We start from the raw sequence: 10,014 nt of genomic DNA on the forward strand, positions 1-10,014 counted from the left end.
AGCAGTGTTAGAACAATAACAAAGATGCTGCATCACCAAGGGCTCCCATCACAGGTCCTCATGCTGTCCTTAGGCTGATCCCACCAGGGATGGGATCTCACAACACATGAGGCAGGCACAGATAGGGAAGCAGCAACAGACTCGGGAAGGCCTTTGCTCTCCACGTCAGAGCCTGGACCATCATCTTCTCTACTCCCCTTTCCCCAATGAGACATTTCTTCCTGCCGTCCCCTTCTTTTCCAGGTCACCCCCACCTCCCAGTCTCTATCCTCACCAATCTTCTCCAATCTTGTACACATAGATGATGTTGTCAGTCTGTCCTATGGCAATTTTAGTGGAATCAGGAGAAAAAGCCATGCCCTTCACCATATAGCTCTTCCTGCCATACTAAGAGTTAAAAAAGGAAAAGAAAAAAAAAGTCATGAGTACCCATGGTAGAGAAAAGAGAAGAAAAGGTGTTTGTGTGACTGTATGGAGCGTGAAGGATTTATCCTGAGAAAAGATGGGGCAGGCCATTTCCTATGCAGATGGCTGGGGAAGTTAGTTAGGAAGTTTTCCAGATTCATAAGACCCCATGAACAGGTTAAGGACACACAGAGTACTCTCTTCACCTTCATTTCAGCTGGTTTGGTGGAGAATTTCTCTCTCCACTCCCCATGTTCATCGTATAGCAACACCACTCGGTCCACTGTGCAGACGGCAAACTTAGCATTGTTCTGGGACCAAGCCATGCAGGTCACCTTTGCAGCTCCATCCTGCAGAGGCGGGGGGGGGGGGGGGGCGCAAAAATAAGCCCAGGTGTTCATCTAGAGTGACAAAAGCATTTCTAGTTCCTTTAGCTCTAGTGTGACTTTGGTCAATTCTCCAAATCATAGTTCTTAAAACAAAAGATGCATCCTGGTCTCCAAGGCTATAAAACCCTGGCCCAGGAGAACAAGGTGCTTTAGAAACCCATAATGCAAATACACTTTGAGGTGACACACAGTATCAACTGTACCAATGTGCCCCTGCAATGGCCTTGCTCATAGCTCAACTGAAATAAATTCATTTGGTCTGATAAGTTTTTCTTTTTTAATAGGTTCTGGTCTTCGGCCATTCATTCAATATATACTTTTTTTTCATTCAATATTATTTTTTAAAGGTTTTATTTATTTATTTGACAGAGACACAGTGAGAGAGGGAACACAAGCAGGGGGAGTGGGAGAGGGAGAAGCAGGCTTCCCAGTGAGCAGGGAGCCCAATGTGGGGCTCAATCCCACGACCCTGGATTATGACCTTGCTGAAGACACTTAATGATTTAGCCACCCAGGCACTCCTCATTCAATATTTTTTGAGTACCTTACTGAGAAAGGCATGTAGCCAGGGGCTCAGAGGAAGACAAAGAGCAAAATACAGTCCCTGCCCCCAGGCTAATAACATGGTGCAAAACAGAAAAAATCCCATTAGAAAGGCATGTACAAAGCCATGATAGTTTGGAGAAGTCTGAAATCGTTTTATGTTTAAATGACCCAACTTTAAGGTTTGAAGAATTGGATGTAGTTAAATGGGGGAAGTTATCTGAAGTAGAAGGAATGATAGGAGCAAAGGCAAATCTCATTAAGAGACAGTAATTTAATTTAGCTTAAACTATCTTACAAATAGAACAGACGAAGGAAGACAGGAAAAACAGTGAGGCCGGCACAAAAAAAAACTTTGGAATTTGGCCAAGGAGTTTGGGCTTATTTGGTAGGAAAAAGACAGTGAAAGTTCTGGAATGGGGAGTTAAACAATCAGAGTTGAGATTTAGGATGAAAATGCCACCAGCTTAGTTTTTTTTTTTTTTAATTCCCCCCACCCCCAAACTATGCACTGCTCAGAAGTCCAGTTTTGAAGTGATCATCTCCCAGTCAATTATTCTCTTCCACATCTGTCCACCACCTGGTCCTCAACGGTTCTGAACTAAGGACTTCCCTCCTTGAAATAAAACATTCAGCTTCTGCTCCAATAGTGTGATTAATTACTTGGGCTCCAGAGCTCTGGTTTGAAACTTTGTTACTTTTCACTCCTAACCCACCTACCTCCAAAGTCCCAGGTTTAAAAGGCCTATTTTTTTTCTTCCCTCCATCAAAATCCTCAGAGTCAGAAAATAGCCACACCACCACCTTTACCCTCCCCCACCGTTTGATTGAATTAGGTTCGAAAGGCTGAGGTTCCTCATTTTCCTTGCTCATCATCTTCCCTCATCATTTTGCCAATCCTGGGCGTTTGCCCTACCCTGCAACATGACATCTTATTTTGAAAGATTGAAGGGGATTTTCACTTCCAATTATTCCATTAGGGTAAAGGAATTTTTAAATTACAATTTCGGGGGCAGTGTCCTGAGCAATGAGCACTTCTCTCTTTTGTTCTAATTTCCCTCTATTCTCCTAATACCACATTCGCTGTGAAGCCTTCCTCATGCCTCACAGCACTGTGGTGAGGATTAAATGGGGGCAGGGAGTAGAATAATAAAAACCAACCTTTAACAAGATCTTACCATAGACTAGACATTTTGATCCATGCTCAATATGCATTGTCCTTTTACTTCATAATGCTGAGACAGATATGATTATGCCTATTTTACAGATGGGGAAACTGAGGTTCAGAAAAGTTAAGTAATTTGCTCAAATTGACATACACAGTTTATAAGGGGATGGAACCAAGATTTAAATCCACGTATGTCTGACTCCACAAACCACAATCCTAACTCCTTAAATTATGCTGTCTTGCTACATAGGAAACATTCACTGATGGCAGATACTATCATTAGCTTTGTATGAGTCTATCCTTTGAATTTTGAATGTTTTCTCTCGTCTATCAGTTTCTACAGGGTTTTTTAGTTTGATAAGGCTATGGGCACATGACTTTCCTTAACTCTTCCTCCAAACCCCCTCAGGCTGCTATTATTGTTACTCCCATTTTCCAAATGGAGTAGTTGGGTGGGCCTCAGAGACTGTGTGCCGAGGGCTTGAAGTCAGCGCGATTGGACCATTTATTTAAAGTGGAGCTGGCACTAGGACTTGAATGCTGGTCTCCTAGCTCCAAAACCCAGCCTTCCTTTAGCATGGTTCCTCTCCCGGTGCCCATCCTTTTCTGAATCTGAGATCTTCATCAACAGAGCGCACGTGAGGTCTTCCGCACTCCGTCTTTGGGGCTTTTGCCTAAAGCGCTTGTTTATCCGGGCGCAGACTTAGGTTCGTTGTTTACACGTGCGCCCAGCACGGGGCCTCGTACACAACTGAGGTCAAATGAAAAGGAATGAAAGCTACCGAGGTTAGTGGTCCGTCTTGACTACCGCACACTGCCTACCGAGCAGAGATTCCGCATACAGTAGGCGCTCAGCATGGTGAGATTTCAGTTCCCCCACTTCTCTGGGAACGTTAAGGCTGGCGAGGGAAGGAGGAGGCATGCAACTCCTCACCTGAGGGCTCAGCAGGGTCCTCAGATGCTTCAACTGCCTGAAGAACACCTGTCTCTCTGATGCCACCAGTCAGCGACAACTCCCGTCGTTACCTGGACAACCCGCCACGCAGCCGCAGAGACTGCCGCTGACGCAGATGCTAAGAGAGCCGAACACTCTACACCAGGTCCCCACCTAGCTTCGCCTTGAAGCAAACAGAAGGTGCGCAGGCGCAGTGAGGTCTAGGGCGGGACCCCGAGAGGACTCGAGTCCTCTCTTCAACCAATCCTGTCCTTGCTTGCAAACTCAAGCTCAAGCCACGCCCACAAGCCCTCCACATACTCCAGGTCCTACCTAGGTAATGGCGGTCTTTCTCACACCGTGATTGTGAGTAAAGTGTGGCCGAATACTTCTTTTAATCCTTACAACCCTGGAGGAAGGCAGGGCGGTTGCTTTCACACGTTTTGCAGCGGGCCGGTTTTAACCGAAATAGGCTATATGATTTGCACGGGGTATCACAAGGCTAATCATGATAGCTAACTGAATACTCAATATGCCTCTGCCAGGTACTGGGCAAAAGGTTGTAGATGCATTATCTCATTTAATCTCAAAGACACCTTTTGAAGGGGATGGCATTATTAGTTCCATTTCACATCCCAGGAGACTCAGGATTAGAGGGGTCACTTAACAAACTAACAGTAAATGATGCAACTGGGATTCAACCCAGAGCTGATGCATTTAAACAGCCTTTATATTCTGAACTTCTAGCTCCCTATATCTATGCCATGCTTCTATACCCCGTGCCACCTCCATCTCAAGAGATGAGGTGTCCAGAGTCCAGAGATGTGAGTGTTTCCGTGCCAGTGGCCAGTGAGAGGTACTACTTCAGAACTGGGTAGCAGTGGATCAAAGACTGCTGCCCAGATCTGGATGCTTTTGTGGTTCAAGGCAGAGGACAAATGAGAACTTGGTTTATCTGATAGGATGAAGTTAAGTCTTGTGATACCTGGGGTTGGAGCTAGGTTAAGTAGAAAGGATAATGACTTCTTGATCTATTTGGATTGTGGTCCCTTTCAGAATTACTGGCCTAAATTCTTGTAACATGCCAGAGAGACTGAGATGCAGAAAGGAGAGTTCATACACCTCCTCTGGAAAGATCCGAAGTTGAGAAGACCTCTGATTCTCCAGAGAGTATAGCATATGATGTCCAGATTCTGGGTTCTGCAGCCTTTCCCCCATAGTGCTTGCAAACATCAACAGGTATTTCTCTCATTGGCACCATTCCCCACCCTTGGAATTTAGGAAAGAGTAGAGGAAAGCCTCTACTTTCACAGGAAGGAAGTAGCCCCAGAGCCCAAAGTATAAGTCTTTTGACAGGGGAGTTCCAACCCCTCAGTTTTATTTCCATAATCCTCCTCTGGATATAGTGGCAGAGAGTGAATATAAACTCACTTACACTTTACAGTTATTATTGACTTTGACCAAATCAGCAGAGACAGAGGCAGACAGAAACAAAAGGAAGAGTGAGGGCGGGGAAGACTCTAAGTACAGGAGGCACAGGGTAGGAGCACGTGGACTGAAGGACCATTAGTGGAGCTGCTCTTTGATTTGTCCCAAACACCACTCAGTCCTTTTCTGGAAATTAACTGAGGTTGATGGAGGAGTCAGAGGAATAAATGGTGAAAAGCTTGGGTGTCAATGTGGGCAGTGAACGTAAAAAGGTTACCAGCCCCTCTCGTGTGGTATAACCTTCGTTTCCATGGATGCAGGAGAATTTATATCCCCCCCCCCTTCTTTTCCTTCTCCGCCCTTCTCACTGAACAAAACAAAAGGAACTAGGGCTCTAGTTTTCTACACCCATTTCTGTCCTCTCCCCACCCATTCCAGGTTATAGAATCAAAACAAATGCCTTAAAACAATGAGAGTGTTCCTGTGGAGTTGATGGTGGTGTGAGAGGCCCTTGTGGTCAGGGGAGAGACAGTGGGGAAGTGTCTTCAGCATACTATACAGTATCCCACACAGTCATCTCCAGTTTGTCCAAGAACGTTTATTGGAAAAATGTCCAAGGGGTGAGGTCACCAGCAGCAGCTGGGGGAGGGGGGCTACCAGGTGAGAGGGGGAGCACCTGAGGCTCCGTGGAAGACATAGGAGTAGTGCAGTGCAGCATCTGCCCCAGACCCAGACAATTCCTTTGAGTTGCTGGGGGAGGTGGAGAACCCCAAGAAACACCCCTCTCTGAGACCCAGAGGCAAGATGTGGGGGCAGCTGGGGATGCCGAGAGACCTGATGCAGGTGCGATGGGGGCCCCATCTGGGACTTAGTGGGATACAGTTGAACAGGTGTCTCTCCCCTTGACCTGGGGGATGGAAGGACATATCCCATCTGATAGCCATTCCCCAGGTCCAGGGGCACAGCCCCTAAGAGACCTACCTTCTGGCCCTGCTCACAGTGGAAAGAGGATGGGTACCAGGCCTGAGATTGTGGGAGTGTCATTACCCTCTAAGAGATTATGGGATCCTTCAGTCTTGGGCAGATCACCAACTGAGGCTCTCCCTGACCCTATCCCCATCCCCAGGTTGTTAGTGCATCTGTTTTCGAGTACGGTTTCTTCACTCATACATCAATGGTCTTGATGGATGGTGACTTTTTCTGTTTTGAAAAAAAATGGCTTGAGTCTCATGTCAGGAAGGTAAGAGCCTCTTTCATCCCAAATATCCATTTCCTTTCTCTTCCTGCCCCTCTTTGGCCTTCTCCCTTTCACTGACTGCTTCTAGAAGCGAAATCACCCTTCCCTCCCTCACTGGCCCCACATCATATCACCTGTCTCGTCCCCACTGGCCTTCCCTGAGGACTCTGTTCTGGCCCCTTCCCCTTCTCCTTGGGGTTGTTGTTGGAGTCGTTGTCCTTGATGATATCATACTGACAGCAGAAGAGCCCAATTACAGCTGAGACACAACAATACAATCTGCACCTTGATCTTGACCTCCCCACTCACAGCCTTGAAGGGCAGTGAGATACCCACACGGTTTCTAGAAAATCTGAGAAGAAAACCCTTGAATTTCGGGTGCTCATATGCGAGCACCACCCTCTTAGCCTTCCTCTCCTCAAACTTCTGCTCGCCCTCAACTAAGCATCTCCCCTGCATTTCCCTCCCTGCCTTTTCCCCTGACAGCCTTCACCACCTCCCACCCTCACTGAGCCCCCACTTCCCCAATCCTTGGTGCCCCGTGCAGCTGCTCACTCACTGGCCCACATGAGCAACACCACCACAATAACCACTTCCCCTGTCTGCAATGGTCGCTGTCCATCCAGACCCTCCACTGTGATGTCACCTGAGAAGAAAGAGATAGACTCCAGGTTATGGGGAGCGGCCACAGAGCTCTTCTATGCAGACCCGTAAGGATGGAGAGTCTGGGGGCAGGGTTGCCCCTGCGAGCCCCTCTCTAGGAAGGTGGACAGGTAGTTAGAGACCAAAAAAGCAGGACCGTTGCGGGCAAGTATTCACACAGACTGCGGCGGCTAGGAACAGACGGTGGGGAAAAGGAAGCTTAAAAGCCCTTCTCCCAAACAATTCATTATCAGCCTGTTTATACCCAGTCCCCTGCCAACCTTATTCCTTCGTTTCTTGGCAGTATGATGAATTAAGTCATCCTTTTATTCATCTAAGCTAGACTGGCTTGTTTGGGGGGAAGTAAACAAGAGGCTAAAGGGCAGGTAAAAAGCCAGAGAATCCAAAGCTTTTGGGAGTGGAGGATAGCTGAGCCTCTCACCTGGGCTTGAGCTGTTGGAGGGTAGCCGGTCAGAACCCTTGAGAGTTCAGAAGTGCACCCGAGGCCTTGGGGGGCTCTCTCCCCAAAGGCCGATGCTCCGAACCTGCATCGTGTAGTCGCTGTCTTCAGCCAGTCCCCAGAGGGCACAGGCCCACGTGGTGGTGTTCACCTCCCAGATCACAAGCTGCCCAGGGCCAGTCTGTCGCTGCGGGGAGATGATGGGACAGGAGGGTGGTCTCACACCAGTCCCAGGACTCAAACATCCAAGCACTCCACGGAGTAGGATGACAAGGGCAGCTTGAGCCAGGGGACACCAGCTCCCAGATTCCCCCACCACGGGGAGGGGAGCTTTGGTCCCCAGTGGGGGTAACGGAAGGAAGGCTCAGAGTTCCAAGGACACAGGCTGAGGGAGCAGAAGGGTGATTCGTACTTGCTGGGAAATGGAGTAGCCAATGACAATGTTGCCTTCTGGGATGTCCCAGGACACAGTGGCCGAGTTGGCTCTGAGGTGAGTGACTGTCACATTCACAGGAGAAGGAGGCCCATCTGTTGGGTGCCAGAGTGAATAGGTTAACAGGTCCCATGTACGGACTAGCTCTGCTTGATCCCACTACCCCTTTACTCACCTGCTTGCACAAAGCCCAGGTCCCAACTGACCAGCAGGAGGACCTTAGGGCTTAAATATGGGGAGAGGGGCATCAGCAAAGCCATGGATCCCACCGAGTCCGCTGGGAGGCACTGGGGCATCCACTTGACATCCAGGTGGGGCTCCTGGAGGTGGCAGAAGTTGTTGGGGGGGGGTTTCCAGGACTGCCCAGAACGCACAGGTGGCAGCAGCTCTCCCAGGCTCCCCACCGCCCACAGCAGCCCCGCATCCCCCCCCCCCCCCCGTCCCCGCCCCAGCATCACCCGGGGTGCCCAGTGCTATGCTCTGCCCCGCCCACACCCACATCTGAAAGTCCTCGCGGTAGGTCAGGCCTAGGCGGGCTGCTCAGTGCCCAGAGGGCGGCCCATCACCCGGCTCCTTGGCGCTGCCCCTACCCCACCCTGGCGCGGGCCCGTGCAGCAGGCAGCGAGGGATCGAGCTGCGGGCAGAGGGCAGGCGGAGGCCGGGTGGGAGCGGGCCTCGGGGCTGCGGCGGGCGGGGGGGGGGGGGGGGACAGAGCTAGGAGGGGCCGCGTAGTCTGTCCCTGAGTGGGGGGCGGTGCAGGCGCTGCCTGGCCGCTGGCAAGAGTCCTGGTACAGAGGCAGTGCAGCTGTTCCCCGGGCCCTGCAGCGGGATGTGACTGTCCAGGCTAGCTAGCCGCCGCCTTCTGCAGAGCTGGCCTGGCTCAGTCCACCGCAGCCCGACCTGGACGTGCTGGCCAGCCCTGCCCCGCCAGGGTTCTCGCTGCACTCATCCTCCTCCCCTCCCCGTCCCTGTTCTCCCAGGGCTCCTCCAAGGACCCCTCTTACCTCTGATCCCGGCTCCTTCCGAGGAGCCTGCGGGCATAGGGAGAGGAGCAGGTGCAAGGGTCTAGGGCACCTGGGAGGGCCCCTCCCTTCCGGGGTGGAATTAGCCAATTTGGGAGGAGGAATCCCACTTCCCCTGCGGGAGGGGACAGAGTGGCCAGATAATTGTTCTAAAATCTCCTACTTGTAGACTGCGTCAGCTTTTAAATCTCTTCCCCATTCATAATGTGATACTGATTCTCTTCACTCTCATTCATTCTTTCATTTATTAAACAAATAATTTATTGAGTGTCACCTAGGTGTCTGGGCATGGGAAGAGCTGGAGTACAGCGGTTAAGACAGCAGGCTGGGTTTATAGCGGCGGAAGTCTAAAGAGTAGCAACCTATGTTTTTAGCTCTTCTTCCTGCCTGGCGTGGAGAAATTGGTCGTCTAAGTGTCAGGTTTCCCAAAATCCGAGCGTCCAGAACCTCATAGGGCTGTTGGCAGGATCCAGTGAGAGAATGTTGGGGAATGTCGTTATAAATCTTCTGACACTGTGTGAGTGAGGGGTTGTCTTGAGTTTGCACCAGTCTGTTAGTTACTTCATTCGTTTAGCAAACATAAATCCTTAAACTATTTCATGAGATCTGGAGTAACAACCTGGGTGTGAGTCCCCTCTTGTCAACTGTGTGATCTTCAGCAATGACCTAACTTCTCTGAGCCTCTGCTTTACCATCTGCAAAATGAGGGTGTCAGTATGGTCTCCTTCATGTGAATGTACCCAGTGAGATACCGTATGTGAAAAGTGCATTGTGCAGTGTAAATAAATGTTGGCTAATGTTGTATTTAGGGCAGATGCTTTGGTTTCTAATTCTCATTGCAGCATTTCTATTTCTGTGGCACTTTTTTCCTGTAATATTCAGTTCAGCGTGTGTCACCCTGGGGCTCCAAAGCTTCTGTTACCTTCCTTCTGAGTTGAAAGAGTGAAATGGAGCAAGAGGCACAGGGAGGACTCTGTGTTCTGGACATGTGATCAAGCCATGGCTCAGGTCCTCTGACCTCTGCTGTCCCTGAGGACCCTGATCTCTGGCCTCCTGTTGCATCCTGGTCCCAGAGCACTCTGCTCAGGGATTCTCATTGTCCTGGGACTGTGTATTATTCTGCACTTCTGAGCTCCAGGCCCTCCAGAGAAGAGGTCATTGTGTCCAAAGGTTAAGAGCAATGAACCTCAGGTTTCCCCCTTCATGGGGCAAAGCAGAGGCTGGGACGTCTGCATGCATGCAAAGAGGGACCCCTGGAGCTTCCCTGGGGTGCCCAGAGGGCTGGGGGCCAACTGATCAGGAAAGGGTGCGGGGAGAGGTACTCAGAGGCGGTGGTGTTCAAAGAGGCCAGGG

General features: G+C 50.0%; 2 pseudogenes; both read right to left on the bottom strand.

The window, feature by feature from the left end:
* Positions 1-3,508, bottom strand: part of LOC123926597 — a 29,632-nt pseudogene extending 26,124 nt beyond the window's left edge.
* Positions 3,509-6,031: 2,523 nt separating this feature from the next.
* LOC123926996 lies at positions 6,032-8,202 on the bottom strand (annotated as a pseudogene).
* Between the last annotated feature and the right edge of the window lie 1,812 nt (positions 8,203-10,014).

This window comes from Meles meles, chromosome 16, assembly GCF_922984935.1.
Source record: "Meles meles chromosome 16, mMelMel3.1 paternal haplotype, whole genome shotgun sequence".
NCBI classification, from domain to species: Eukaryota; Metazoa; Chordata; class Mammalia; order Carnivora; family Mustelidae; genus Meles; species Meles meles.